The 16,346-nt window shown below is 42.2% G+C and overlaps 1 protein-coding gene across 4 annotated transcripts in view; it reads left to right on the top strand.

Moving 5' to 3' along the window:
• LOC140726164 (alpha-1A adrenergic receptor-like) overlaps positions 1-16,346 on the top strand; it is a 69,949-nt gene that overhangs the window by 38,800 nt on the left and 14,803 nt on the right. The gene's annotated exons all lie outside the window — the stretch shown is intronic.

Consider the following 16,346-nt stretch of genomic DNA (forward strand, 5'->3'; position numbering starts at 1 on the left):
ATATGTTGTTATGCAGCAGCAGTACTCTGCAATACATAATGCAACCCTCGGTTCAGCTAGCGGCTTAATCTAGCGGAAGACAGCCCCTGGCCCAGCCAAATTTAGGAAATCTTGTGGTGGCTGCTGCATGATGTGTTCCCTGTTACAAATAACAAACAGTACACAATATACAATTACACGATCAAACTTTATAATTCTTAATTTGACTATATGGTTAGTAAAGAAACAAAATGCACAACGTTGGAGCTCACAGTTCCGTCCATTTGTTCCCTGTCCACCTCCTCCGAGCATAGCCGACCCTCTGGCCCTCACTCCAAGTCCACTCCGTCTGGCGGTCTACCAACTCTCTCCATTCGAGTCTTCTCTCTTCATCTCTCCCTGACAAAAGACCGCGAAATCCCTGCTCCCAGACCCAGGAGAAAGAACAACATGCCTCTCATTGGATAGTGCACATTCCAATGCCTCTGATATCTCCAGTCATAACTCAAACATTGCTGCTTCAGAGAAACCACTACCTTAGCAGTGAAACATTACAGAGAGGCCATTACTTTAGCAGTGAAACCTTACAGCATGTTACAATAATAATAAAAACTTTAAATACAGTAAGAAGTCTATATATACAAAAGTTAAATTCAATAAGTAATGCAAAAAGAGAAGAAAAAAATGTAGTGAGGTAGAGTTCATGGGTTCAACATCTATTCAGAAATCTGATGGCAGAGGGGAAGAAGCTGTTCCTGAATCATTGAATGTATGTCATCAGGATCCTGCATATCCTGGCTGATGGTGACAATGATGGTTCTGGGTGATGGGAGTCCTTAATGATGGATGCATCCTTTTTGAGGCATCACTCCTTGAAGAGGTCCTGGATTTTGGGGAGGCTAGTGCCCATGAAGAGACTGACTGAGTTTACAACTTTCTGCAGCTTATTTCAGTCATAAGCAAAAGCCCTCCCCTCATACTAGGCGATTATGCAACCAGTTAGAATGATCTCCATGGCACATCTGTAGAAATTTGTGAGTGTTTTTGCTGACACACCAAATCGCCTCGAATTTCTAATGAAATATAACTGCTGCCGTGCCTTCTTTGTAATTGCATTGATGTGTTGGGCCCAGGATGGATGCTCAGAGTTGTTGACACCCAGGAACTTGAAATTGCTCATCCACTCTTCTTCTGATCCTTTTATGAGGACTGGTGTGTGTTCCCTCGTCTTACCCTTTCTGAAGTCCACAATCAATTCTTTGGTCTTCTGACGCTGAGTGCCAGGTTGTTGCTGTGACACCACACAACTAACTGATATATCTCAATCCTGCGTGCTTTCTTATCACCATCTGAAATTCTGCCAACAGTAGTTGTGCCATTATACTTTGATAATAAATTTACTTTGACTTTGACGTGGATTGTCCAAGGAAATAGAAGCACTCAGAGGAAACATTTGCAAATTCCACAACGACTGCAGTAGAGGCTGGAACTGAAGCTGGATTGCTGGCACTGAGAAACACAGGTCCTCCGAGTTGCATCATTGTGCCTCCCAGTAACTAACACTTCTGCCGGTTGTTATGACTTGCGTTTCACAAGCTCCTGCTATGTGACCTTTCTTCTGACATGAGTGGACTCTCTAACCAGTTGCATCAGCAGCTCCTGGCAGTACATCCTCCAGCAGTGACTTGTACCACGTAGACATGTGATGCTCTCATTCTTTCTGAAATGTTTTCTTGCAAAGGATGACTCATCCGAAAGTAAGAACACTTTTTCCTTCTCCCATCTTTCCCCATTGATTAAACATGCATTAGTAAACAGAGAAATCTTTGCTGTCCATTGTATCATATCTTGAAGAGGACCTTGAGTACTGCTATAATAAATATTAATCAAACAAGAGGGAGCACTTGCATGCAGAGCTTATGTCAGAATACACATATGCACAGGCGATGATTCGGTTTCATGGATCAAAGGGGGCTGACAGCTATTCCTGAAAGAAGTGTATCAAATATTAAGGGGCATATCACAACACAAAAAAGCTGGAGGAGATCAGCAGGTTAGGCAGCACCTGGAGAGGGAAACGTGTGTGCCAAGATGCTTCATCGGCCCAGATAAAGGGTTTTATCCCAAAATGTCAGCTGTCCATTTCCTTCCACTGATACTGCCTGACCATCCCCCAGCTTTTTGTATGTTGCTCCAGACTTCATCAATTGCAGTCTCTTGTGTCTCTCTGGCAGTTAGAGAGTGGACAGATAGTCAGCATCTCTGGATAGATAGTGCAAGGAAAGAGCTTTAAAGGGCCTTGAGGGGAAAGCTTTTCACAGAGAGAGAGTGACTGAAACGTTAAGCTCACTGCCAGAGGAGGTGGTACATTTTAGACACATTTAGACAGGTACTGAAATAGGCAGAGTGTAGAATGATGTAGACCTGGAGGAGGCAAATAAGATTAGTGTAGACAGGGAAAGGTCACCATGGATGTAGTGGGCCGAAAAGCCTATTTCTGTGCTGTATCATTCTATGACTCTGACTCTACAATATCACTGCATCCTCTGACCGCATGGTGTAGACCATAAAACCATAAGATGTGAGAGAAGAATTGGGCCATTCAGCCCATCAAGTCTGCTCCATCATTCCATTGTGGCTGATTTATTATCCCTCTTGCCTTCTTGCTCTGCATACAAATATTCCACAATAACATTGATATCACCTTATTTCAAGCACAGTATTTTCCATTACTGACCCCTGACCTGGCTGTGGCGACAGCTGGTTGTCCATACTTAAAAGCTCTTAAACGGATGCTGTGTGTGAAAGGCTTGTGTCAGCTTTAGGATTCATTTGAAAATTCAGAACGGGGTTTAACTTTCATTAAGTCAATTGAATCAAAAGTATTACTGAAGCCAATTATTGAAGTACCTCCAACTAAATAACTGTAGACAGTTGGCCATTCTGAATTATTGCACACTCTCCTCTGCTGCCATTTTGGGTTGAATGGTGCATGATCCAGTTAAAGTGAATATCACATCAAGCCAAATTAAAAAGCTTATTGCTGTGACTCAAACCAATTACTTATAGACTTACTATTCACTGTGATTGTCTAATTAATGCAACTAAATCATTGTGTAGTAATACTAATTTCTTGGGCAGAAGAGATACAGCAGATACTGAAAATCTGGAATAACACACACACAAAGTGCTGGAGGAACTCAGCAGGTCAGGCAGCGTCTATGGAGGGAAATGAATCCTGATAAAAGACCTCGGCCCAAAATATTGACTGTTCACTTCCCTCCATGGATGCTGCCTAGCCCACTAAGTTCATCCAGCATTTTGCGTGTGTTGCTCCCGGTGTCTATCTGCAGATTAGAAATTAATGAAAGTGACAATTAATTTAATTACAGAAGCTGGGAGTTTAAAATTAAAGCTGAAAATGCTGGAAATACATGGCAGGTCAGGTTGCATCTATCAAAAGAGCAAGATCAGACATTTCAGGTCAAATATCTGTTGTCAGAATTAACATTAGCTACCAAGGTGCTTTTGATCTCTAATTTAGTAGTTATTAATATGCACATTTTAACCCACAAACTTTTCTGGATTTTTTGTTTCCATCTTGTGGAAGTAGTTGGAGTCAGACAGAAAGTGTATAGAAAGGGTGCTCTGAACATCTTGATGTGTGGAGCAGGGTTGGTGAAGCTTCTCCTGGCCTATCCCCACCCTGAATGTTGACCAACAAAAGCACTACAAAGCTTTAGATAAATGTCAATCGGCAGTTCTGCCACAGAGTCACAGACCCAAAAGATTGACCCTTTTTCTTTCTACAGATGTTGCCTGTTCTGCTTATTGTTTCCTGAATTTTCTGTTTTATTTTAAATAAGTGAGCTTGTGAGTGCTTGAGCACCTTATGAAAATAAAGCACCCAGAACTGGAAAATCTCACCGATAAAGTAATGAGAGCAGAAAGAACAAAAAGCAAAACGAGCTGCTGGAGGAACTCAGCATGTCAGGCAGAATCTGTGGAGGGAAATGGACAGCCAATGGTTTGCTTCAAGTTCCTTAATCTGGACAGAATTGCAGACCCAAAATTTTAACATGTCCATTTTCTGCCACAGATGCTGCCTTGCCCTTTGTGTTCTTCCAGAAGCTCAGCGTTTTTTTGTTCCAGACTCCAACATCTCTTGTGTCTCCTGGGAGAGAAATCATAGAGTCATAGAAAAGTACAGCACAGTGACAGGCCCTTCAGCCCATCTAGTGCATGCACCAGTCTGTTTATCTAATGTATGCCCCGGACCAAGAGATTTGTTTTTTGATAACATTAATTAGAAATTGTTAAAATATTTTGGATAGAAATATTGTTGGAATAAAGAGGTACTGGAAATCTAGAATAATGGACACACACAAAGTGCTGGAGGAGCTCAGCAGGTCAATCAGCGTCTGCAGAGGGAAATGAATCCTGATAAAGGGTCTTGGCCCAGAAAGCTGACTCTTTATACATAGATAGTGCCAAACCTGCTGAGTTCCTCCAGCATTTTATGTGTGTTTCAAGGGATATCAGTTCAGCGCATGCAGGTGGCATTGAAGTAAATTATTTGTAAAGATCTATTTGAATGGCAGGGCAGGCATGGGGGACTGACTACCCTCCTCCTGCTTCAGTGGCTTAGATCCAACCATCCTCCATTCCTTTCCTGACTGTTGTAAATAAAACATAGACAGTAGAAATGTGAGAATCATAACCGAGGACCAATGGGAAAGATTCACAGCAGAAGCTCTTAAAAAGTGTTGACTGAATTGTTTACACCAAAAATTCGGGATATTAAATACAAAGCCAGCTTCTTGCATTACTCGTTGCAAACCACTAGATGAGTAAAGCAAATAGCCCCTTTTTTTGCTGGGAAGCTGGCACATGCAAAGGGTCAGCAAGGAGTTGGGTTGCTCTGATCACAGAGTTGTCGACATTTCACAGTGAAGCAGGTTTTCCACAAGACTCCCATCTCTAACAGGATCATAACTCAAACAAATGCAGGAACAGAGAAAGCCACATGGCTTACACTTAAACACATTATTACATAACTAGTTGGTTTTCATCTGTGCTAAGTGGACCTTTGGCAGGAATTTAAAAACAAATCTTTCCTGTGTAGGAAGTAACTGAACTGAATTGTACACTGCAGAAGCCACAAGATAAAACAAAGGCAAGCCAGAGCCCTTTCCTTTTCTCTGATGCTTGGGTGCAGACATTTGAGGTGCACATTGAACTGCCACCTTACAACTCCAGGGGTCTGGGTTCAATCCTAACCTCGGGTGCTGTCAGTGTGAAGTCCGTGCATTCTCCCTTTGTGTGGGTTGGTCTCTGTAAGTTGCACTTGGAATTGACAGGGACATGGAAAGAAAAAAAAAAGATGGGATAATAGGATTGCTATGAGTCAACCTACACTTGATGGCTTCTTTCCATCTCAGAAGGTGACCACAATGACCTACAGGTTTCGAAGGATGGATAGGGGCAGTGGTTGCAAAGGAATTTTCAATGTGTATCTACTACTGTACCTCTATGGTCAGTTCAGGGAAAAAAACATTACACTAACAAATGGACTGAACCACACTGTTTATTAAATGATTTCTTCTTAAAGAAGTCATTGGGTATAGCTGAAGCAGGTGTTGATAGATGTTTGATTAGCATGGGTGTTGACGGTTGCTGGGAGAAGGCAGGAGAATAGGTTTGGGAGGAATAATAAATCATCCATGATGGAATGGCAGAGCGCTCAATGGGCTGAATTCTGCTCCAATGTCTTATGGTCTTATGGTCTTATAAAGAAAGAAATCTGCATTTCTCCTTTCATAAAACAATAATCCAAAGTACTTCACAATCTATAAATGAATTTTGTAATTTAGTCATTTGCTGTTAATTAGACAATTCTGAGAACAGCAGTCCAAGCCAGTCAGGGAATGATGAAATGCAGCATAATTTCTTGCTGATAGCAGAGAGAGGAGTGCTGACCAAGCCAACAAAAGTAAGTTTCAACTTTATTCAAAATGACTTCTTTTAAAATGCGGCACTCTCTCAGCAGTCAACTAAGCTTTCAACCTTGGATCTTGGAGTAACGTCTGGATATGCTAGTGGCTCCTAGGTGCTGTCATATCAGCCTTATTTTGCAATCCCCTCCTACCGTTCACCTTCTTCCATTGGGCAGCCTAACCAGTCCATGCTGACAGTTTGACTCTGCTACTCCCAATGCAAAGTTCAAACTTTAAACTGAATTTATTTTCAAAGTACGTATATGTCGCCATACACTTACTACCTTGAGATTTATTATCTTGCAGACATTCACAGAAGGTCACGCAAATACTTCTGTTAATACTGGGTTAGTAAATTTGCTGATGACACAAAGGTTGGGGGTGTTGTGGATAGTGTCCGGGGCTGTCAGAGGTTACAGCGGGACATTGATAGGATGCAAAACTGGGCTGAGAAGTGGCAGATGGAGTTCAACCCAGATAAGTGTGAGGTGATTCATTTTGATAGGTCAAATATGATGACAGAGTATAGTATTAATGGTAAGGCTCTTGGCAGTGTGGAGGATCAGAGGTTAAGAAAACATACAGTGCATTGCCTTCATCAATCGTGGGATTGAGTTTAGGAGCCAAGAGGTAATGTTGCAGTTATATAGGATCATGATCAGACCCCACTTGGAGTACTGTTCTCAGTTCTGGTCACCTCACTACAGGAAGGATGTGGAAACCACAGAAAGGGTGCAGAGGAGATTTACAGGGGGTGTTGCCTGGATTGGAGAGCATGCCTTATGAGAATAGGTTGAGTGAACTCGGCCTTTTCTCCTTGGAGCGACGGAGGATGAGAGGTGACCTGATAGAGGTGTACAAGATGATGAGAGGCATTGATCGTGTAGATAGTCAATGCAGAAGACAAACTCTGAAAACAAAAATAAACAAACAAATAAATAATAAGTAAATAAATAGTACTGAGAACATGAGTTGTAAAGATACTGAAAACGAGTCCATAAGTTGTGGAATCAGTTCAGAGTTGAAAGTCACCAATTTCCTGTGAAAATACAAAAGCTTGCAAACATTCTCCCCACCCGCCAACCCATGATGCAAGCACTGTTCCTGTTCCATTGTTATAAGATTCTTGAATGAATCTCTTGTATGATAAATATGAACTCTAATCTTTTAATTTACTTCATTACACCTTGCAGCTTAATCACTTATTTACACTTTATTTCTCTGCAACGGTAACATTATCCAGCACATTCTATTATTGCTTTTCACTTTGCACAGCTTTGTACGTTTTGGGTATGTTAATTTAGCACTAGAATATGTGATGACACCCGTAGGCTGCCCCCAGCCTATCCATTGGTTGTGTTGGTTGTTAATGCAAATAACGCGTGTATGTTTCGATGCGCATGTGATAAATAAACCTAATGGACTTATGTTTGAAATTATCTGTTTGGATGGCATTTCACTGTATCTTGGACCTTGTGACAATAATAAATCAATTACCAATTTGCCTCAGAAACTGAGTACAACAGCTAATCAATAGAGGCCAACAATGAATTTCTGCTCCAATGCTGATATCAGTGGTAACTCTTATTCTAAAACATCGTGTGCCTTGCTTTGCATCAAATGCCTATTCTGTGAGTACCTGCACTCTGGCAGGAGTTTCAACCACACAATGCATGGAACAGGATTTTGGATACCAAGGTCACAGAATGAAACTCAGCTGGGTCTGTTGACCTCTGCGCCAGATGTCCACTGCACACACCAAGCAGATGGGGACTGGTTGTTAAGCTCTGTAAGTTCTGCCTGTGGGATTCTGGTGCTGAGTCCAAGTGAGAACTTCTGGGGGATGCATTACCCAGAGGCAGCATAGTAGTGTAGCGATTATTCCCCTTGGTGCTCCAGTGACTTCCTACGTTCCATAGATGTATGGATTAGGGTAAGTGAATTGTGGGCGTGTTACGGTACGTTAGCACTGGAATCATGGTGACACATGCAGGCTGTCCCGGCATATCCTTGGACAGTGTGGGTCATTGATGCAAATGACATATGTCACTGTATGTTTTGATGTATAAGTGATAAATAATGATATTCTTTCATCTTTAATTCCTACACATGAATTCCCAATAGAAGGGATGTCACTCTGTGCTCAGTTTCCTTTCTGCTTTGGCCTTTGATGGCCAACTGCAGTACCTTTAAGCTGGTATAAAAGGCATAGAAGGCTTTGAATACCCAAGGCATAGAAAGCCTCAGATCTAATGCAGGTAAATGGGATTCATGGAGATAAATACAAGAGGCCACATGACAGTCTCTAACAAAGTAGGTGTAAGGTGCTCCTTCCCTCTGCTAGCCCGCAACTCACCCTTGGGCAAGGTGTAGCACCTGCTTAGCCCCCCCGATCAGGGTCATGTGCAGCCATGGAAGCAGGTGGTCGATGGTTCGTATGATCAGCTGGTGCACATCACAAGTCCTGGTTATGTGACCTGTGACGCCAGGCAGAAAATCTCTGAAGAGTATTAATAATAGCTGGGGGTCACCAATCTTGTAAAGACACTGCCCAGGAGATGGCAATGGCAAACCACTTCTGTAGAAAAATTTGCCAAGAACAATCGTGGTCATGAGACACGATACATAATGATGATGATGAGCATGATCATGATGGGTCGAAGAGCTTTTTTCTGTGCTGTACGATTCTATGGTTCATGTTAAAAGGAAGGAATCCAACTCAGCTTGTTTCAGTTTAGTAGTTTATGATACCAGCCACAGCATTCGACCTTGCTGGATCTCATTTAGTAAGGGTGTCAAATGTTATGGGGAGAAAGCAGGAGAACGAGGTTGAGACTCCACACCTGGAGTATTGTGTGCAGTTTTGGTCCCCTAATCTGAGGAAAGACATTCTTGCCATAGAGGGAGTACAAAGAAGGTTCACCAGATTGATTCCTGGGATGGCAGGACTTTCATATGAAGAAAGACTGGATCGACTAGGCTTATACTCACTGGAATTTAGAAGACTGAGGGGGGATCTTATTGAAATGTATAAAATTCTAAAGGGATTGGACTGGCTAGATGCAGGAAGATCGTTCCCGATGTTGGGGAAGTCCAGAACGAGGGGTCACAGTTTAAGGATAAAGGGGAAGCCTTTTAGGACCAAGATGAGGAAAAACTTCTTCACACAGAGAGTGGTGAATCTGTGGAATTCTCTGCCACAGGAAACAGTTGAGGCCAGTTCATTGGCTATATTTAAGAAGGAGTTAGATATGGCCCTTGTGGCCAAAGGGATCAGGGGGTATGGAGAGAAAGCAGGTACAGGGTTCTGAGTTGGATGATCAGCCATGATCATACTGAATGGCGGTGCAGGCTCGAAGGGCCGAATGTCCTACTCCTGCACCTATTTTCCATGTTTCTATGAGAGAAAATAAATCATGATTGAATGGCGGAGCAGACTTAATTGATGAAATGACCTAATTCTGTTCCTACGTCTTACTGTCTGATACAATTCCACCTCCAGAGGTTTCACTTCATTACAGAGTACTGAATATGAGAGATTTCTCACACACAGAATCCACGAGCTTTGTACAGTGGAGGTTCTTGTTCTCATGGCTTCCAAAAGCAAGTGCCCTGACCATGATAATTTATTGCAGCTTAACAGCATTGTGCCTCCATAATAAGAAACAATTAAGTTAATTAATCCTTAGATAAAGCATCAATTAGTTCCTTAATTGAGAAACTGGTGAAGGTCCAAAGACCAAAGTGTTGCCTATAACTGAAAAGAGAAGTGTGCTGAAGCAGTTGCCATCGCCTCATGCTGAGCTGAAGTTTTAGATGCCGGCAGTGAATCAAATGGCTTTCATTGCTGGAGATCAGTCTCCAGTCAGCAGAATGTTTACCGATTCGGCACTCTGCATCGCTTCCCAGTGACAAAGCGCAAATATTGGCAAAGTTCTCCAACTGATGTGAATAATTAACTAACCTTATTATCAGAATAACAACTGCTGCTCTCACACATGCTTTGATGTAGGAATTTATTCTGTGCTTCTGAAACAAATGGTAAATAATTGGTTCATTATGGTCACATTTACACTCAGTGGCCACTGTATTAGGTGACAGCTGTACATCTGCTCGTTAATGCAAGTGTATAATCAGCCAATCATGTGGCAGCAAGTCAATGCATAAAAGCATGCTGACGTGGACAAGCGGTTCAGGTGTTGTTCAGACCAAACACCAGAATGAGGAAGTAATGTAATCTAAGTGATTTTAGTAGTATGGTTGGGATCACAAATTAAGATCAAATGACTCTGCTACACCACAGACCTGCGGGAATAAAACCCAATACAATCTTGATGAAGGGTGTCAGCCGAAACATAAATTATTTATTCCTCTCCAACGATACTGCCTGACCAGTCCAGTTACTCCAGTGTTTTTTATGCATTGCTTTGGATTTTCAACATATGCAGAATCTCTTGCTGCAGTAAGTATTTGATAACCATTTGTGTTACCTCCCTTGTCACATCCCTCTTGCCATTTTGTCATCAGTTGGTTGGGGAATCTGGTTGATTTATTCGGGTAGTAGATTCAGACTGCCACACCTTTCAGGCTAGTCTCTCCCATTGGGAGGACCGGAGACACACTCAGAGACACAGCAGAAGATGAATTTAAGGAAATACTTCCTAGTCCAAGAGAAACAAGAGGATGCCACCTTACCTGGAAATCCCTGCTTCTCTCCAATGTTTTTGAACTCTGGTAGTTGACTTTTGTGCTGTCTGTTTTTTTAGTTGGTTGAGGTAATGCTATTACCGTGCCAGTGCCAGCTAAGATCGGAATTCATTTCCCAACACTGTTTGCAAACAGTTTGTACATTCTCCCTGTGACTGCATGTAAACTGCCCTGTGTACTCCCACATCACAAAGGCATACGGATTAGGGTCAGTGAATTGTGAGTATGCTATGTTGGTGGCGGGAGCATGGTAACACTGGCAGGCTGCCCAGCACAAACCTCGCTGATTTAATTTGATGGAAACCATGCATTCCACTGCATGTTTCAGTAGATGTATGACAAATAAAGGTTTTTAAAAATCTTAATTTGGTTTATTGTAGTCTCGTATCAATGTACAGTGAACAACTTTATTTCATACAGATCATTTCATCATTTCAGTACATCAAGTTGATTCTTTCAGTCACAGAGAAAGGGCAGTACGGGCAAACAATAAAGTGCAAGGCCATGACGAGGTGGATTCTGAGTTCAAACATTCATTTTATCTTACAAGTGGTCCTTAAATTGTATTGTAACAGGCGTCCTTGAACTTGGTATCTGTTGCCTGAGGTAGGGAGGGGGTGAAAAACAAAGAATGGTTACAGTGAATGGAGTCTTTGATTATGTTAGCTACTTTACTTGGGCAGCAGGAAGTGTAGACAGAGTACGTGGAGGGGAGGCTGGTATCTGTGATGTGCTGAGCTGTGTCCACTGATCTCTGCAGTTTCTTGTGGGCACATGCAGATCAGTTGCCGTACTGAACCATTATGCACCCAGGCAGGATGCTTTCTATGGTGCATCTATAAAAATTATAGGGGATAAGATAGATTTCTTTAGTACTCCGAGAGAGTAGAAGCACCTTTTTTGACAATGGCTTCTATATGGTTGGATTAGGACAGGTGAATGGTGAACTTGCAGGTGTCAACTATCTCCACCTCAGTCTCCAAGATTCCTGGTGTTCAAACAGAATTGAACCTCCCTACTATCATGCAGGCCCCCCACCTTATTCTTCAAAGTTCAATGTAAACTTATTGTTGAAGTACTGTACATAGGTAATCACACACACCTGAAGTTCATTTTATTGCTGGCATTCACAGTAAATATAAAAAAACAATGAAAGACTGCAGCCAATAGGACAGACAAACAACCGATGTGCAGAAGACAATAAACTCTGCAAATACAGAAAGAAAGAAATGAAGAATAAAAGTAATAATAATAATTAATAAATAAACAATAAATATTGAGAACATGAGATGAAGAGTGAAAGTGAGTCCACAGGCAGTTCAGTAATGGGACGAGCGAAACTGAGTGAAGTTATCCTCTCTGGTTCAAGAGCCCAATGGTTGAGGGGTAATAACTGATTCTGAACCTGATGGTATGGGTCCCAAATCTCCTGTACCTTCCTCCTGATGGCAACAATGAGAAGAGAGCATGTCCTAGGTGGTGAGGGTCCCTGATGATGGACGCTGCTTTTCTGTGACAGCGCTCGCTGTAGATGTGCTCAATGGTGCAGAGGGCTTCATCCATGATCCGCACCTTGGCTAAGCCTGCCACCTCCTATCTCAAGGATTTGTTTCAGGTCCAACATTTCAGCACTCCTTCTTATCAAATCACGGGCCGAGCTGCTTTTGATCTCGGAAGTGCTTTGCCCTGTGCAAACTACAGTGAGAGGTATTACTCAGAATACAGAAGTATTACTTTTCCATCAGTTTTATTTTATATAAAAAGAATGAATGAATATTTGTTTATAATCTAATTTTACTCGTCCATTTTCTGTCCTTTAGAGCAGTTCCTGCTACTGAACTCAGCTGTGTGGATGTCGAGGGGATGTTTCCACTTGTGAAGCTGCCTAATTCTAGGCTCTATAAACTAATCAATCCATGATAGTTACCAACAAATCCAAGTAGGAACATGCCAAGAGAGCAGTGATATTGTAGAACCCTTGGCCATCAAAAGCAAGAGTTGCATTTGTGTAACAACTTCCCAAACATCCCAAGCAATTCACAGACGCCGGGGTACTTTCAAGAAGTAGGCAGTGCTGTAATATGGTAAACTGCATCCTTTTAAATCTCAGCTAAGCAGTGGAGTAATCATGAGAAGATACCCTTTTAGCAGATGTCCTTAGCCAGATGACAGGAGAAATTTCTTTGCTTTTCTCCAGAATCAAGATAAAATTAAAGATTAGCTTTATTTGTCACATGTTTATTAAAACATCAGAATGTATTGCTCGTGTCAATGACCAGCACAGTCCAAAGAAATGCTGGAGTGAGCCAGCAAGTGTCATCATGCCAGAAACATGCAGTGAAATGCATCATTTGCATCAACAACCTACAGACTCCAAAGATTTAAAGATCTTTCAAAAGGTACTAGATTCTGGAATGGTTCTGGAAGACTGGAAAATTGCAAATGTAACTTCACACTTCAAGAAGGGAGAGAGTCAGAAGAAAGAAATTATAGGCCAGTTAGTCTGACCTCAGCGGTTGGGAAGATGTTGGAGTCGATTGTTAAGGATGTGCTTTCAGAGTACTTGGAAGCACAGGATAAAATCGGCTCTAGTCAGCATTCTTTCCTCAATCGAAAATCTTGTTTGACAAATTTGTTGGAATTCTTTGAAGAAATAACAAGCATGATAGACAAAGGAGTTTTGGTTGATGCTGTGTACTTGGATTTTCAGAAGCCTTGGACAAGGTGCCACACATGAGGCTGCTTAACAAACTATGAACCCATGGAATTACAGGAAAGATTCTAGCATGGATAAAGCAGTGACTGATTGGTAACAGGCAAACAGTGGGAATAAAGGGAGCTTTTGCTGGTTGGCTGTCAGTGACTAGTGGTGTTCCACAGGGGTCTGTGTTGGGACTGATTCTTTTTACGTTATATGTCACTAATTTGGATTGATGGTTTTGTTGCTATGTTTGCAGATGATATGAAGGGGCAGGTAGTTTGCAGGAAATAGAGAGGCTAAAGAAGGACTTTGACAGATTAGGAGAACAGGAACAAAGAAGTGACAAATGGAATATGGTGTCAGAAAGTGTATGGTCATACACTTTTGTAGAAGAAATGAAAGGGTTGACTATTATTTAAATGGAGAGAAAATACAAAAATCTGAGGCACAAAGGGGTTTGGGGGTTCTTGTACAGGATTCCCTAAAGGCTAATTTGCAGTTTGAGTCTGTGGTGAAGAAGGCAAATGAGATGTTAGCATTCATTTCATGAGGACTAGAATATAAAAGCAAGGATGTAACGTTGAAAATTTATAAAGCACTGGTGAGGCCTTGCTTGAAGTTTTGTGAGCATTTCTGGGCCCCTTATCTTAGAAGGGATGTGTTGAAACTGGAAAGGGTTCAAAGGAGGTTCACAAAAATGATTCCAGGATTAAATGGCTTGTCATATGAAGACCATTTGATGGCTCTGGGCCTGTATTCACTGGAATGCAGAAGAATGAAGGTTTACCTAATTGAAACCTATCAAATGGTGAAAGGCCTTGATAGAGTGGGTGTGGAGAGGATGCTTCCTAAGATGGTAGTGTCTAAGACCAGGGGGCACAGCCTCAGAATAGAGGGGCATCCTTTTAGAATGGAGATGAGGAGAAATTTCTTTAGCCAGAGAGTGGTGAATTTGTGGAAAGCATTGCCGAAGGCAGCTGTGGAGGCCAAGTCTTTATGAATACTTAAGGAAGAAATTGAGAGATTTTTGATTGGTCAGGGCATGAAGGGATACGTGAGGATTGGGGTGGTGCAGGTAGGAGACGGGCTGAGATCAACCTTGACGAAATGGTGGAGTACACTCGATGGGCCAAATGGCCTAAATCTGCTCTTGTATCTTATGCTCTTATGGACTTTAGCTTCCAGCACAAACATAGCATGCCCACAATGGAATAAACTTAATCTGCATGTCTTTTGAATGAGAGGGGAAACTGAAGTAGCTGGAGGCAACCCGTGCGGTCATGGGGAGAATGTACAAAGTACAGAGAGTGGCATTGGACCCAGAACTTCCAATTGCCGGTGCTGTAAAGCCCTACGCTAACTGGTATACCACCATACCACCTAGCAAATAACATAGAAATTTATAGCACTGAAGCCATTCTGGACTTCCTGACAGATCGCCGGCAGTGGTAAGAGTGGGCTCCCTCACCTCTGCCCCTCTGACCCTCAACACAGGAGCCCCTCAGGGCTGTGTACTAAGCCTCCTCCTTTACTCTCTGTATAACCATGACTGCGTCACCACCCACAGCTCCAATCTGCTAATTAAATTTGCTGACGACACTACACTGGTCTAATCTCAAATAATAAATAGGCAGCCTACAGGGAAGAAGTCATCTTTCTGACACAGTGGTATCAAGAAAACAACCTCTCCCTCAATGTCACAAAAACAAAGGAGCTGGTTGTGGACTAGAGGAATTGAGACAGGCTAACCCCTCTTGACATCAATGGATCTAGGGTTGAGAGAGTGAACAAGTTCACTCGGCATAACATCACCGAGGATCTCACATGGGCTGTACATACCGGCTGTGTGGTGAAAAAGGCACAACAGCACCCCTTTCACCTCAGAGGGCTGAAGTAGTTTGGTATGGGTCTCCAAATCCTAAGAGCTTTCTACAGGGGCACAACTGAGAGCATCCTGACTGGCTGCATCACTGCCTGGTATGGGGAACTGTACCTCCCTCTATCACAGGACACTGCAGAGGGTGGTGTGGACTGGCCAGTGCATCTGTAGTTGTGAACTTCCCATGATTCAGGACATTTACATGTGTGTGAAAAGGGCCTGAATGATCAGTCGGGACCTGAGTCACCCCAACCATAAACTGTTCTACAAATGGTACTGCAGCATAAAAGGCAGGACCAACAGGTTCCAGGACAACTTCTTCCACCAGGCCATCAGACTGATTAATTCATGCTCATACAACTGTATTTATATTGACTGTCCTGTTGCACATGCTATTTATTATAAATGACTATAAATTGCACATTGCACGTTTAGCCGGAGACGTAACATAAAGATTTTTACTCCTCCTGTATATGAAGGATATAAGTAATAGTCATTTCAATTCAATTTATTTGATCTATCACAACCACAATGGCCAAAAGATTAGACTAAAGTGCCCTGCACAATTTTACACTCACCTGAATTTAACAGATCACTTGAAACCCCCAACAAAGCAGCCTCTCGTCAACATTGTAATGGAGTGCTGGATCAAGCTTTTAAGTGATTTAAAAGGCTGCAGTTTTCCATATTACAATCCTGCCCAGAGCCAAGTTTCTCTCCACAGATGCTGCCTGATCTAAGAGTCTGAATCACAATCAGAAGCAGCATCAGAAATCAGGTTTATTATCACTGCCTTGAATTTTGTCACTATAAATACTATAAATTACGATAAGAAATGTATTTTAAAAATAAGTTAAATAAGTGGTACTAAAGAGAGCAAGCATGCTGAGGTGGCGTTCATGGGTTGGTTCATTGTACGTTCTGAAATATGATGGCGGAGGGGTAGAAGCTGTTCCTAAAACTTCGAGAGTGTATCTTCAGTTTCCTGTATCTCCTCCCTGATGATAGCAATAAGAGAGCACGTCCTGGGTGACAGGAGTCCTTAATGATGGATGGCCCCTTTTTTTGAGGCATTGCCTTTTGA

This window comes from Hemitrygon akajei, chromosome 4 (genome assembly GCF_048418815.1).
Source record: "Hemitrygon akajei chromosome 4, sHemAka1.3, whole genome shotgun sequence".
Taxonomy (NCBI): Eukaryota; Metazoa; Chordata; class Chondrichthyes; order Myliobatiformes; family Dasyatidae; genus Hemitrygon; species Hemitrygon akajei.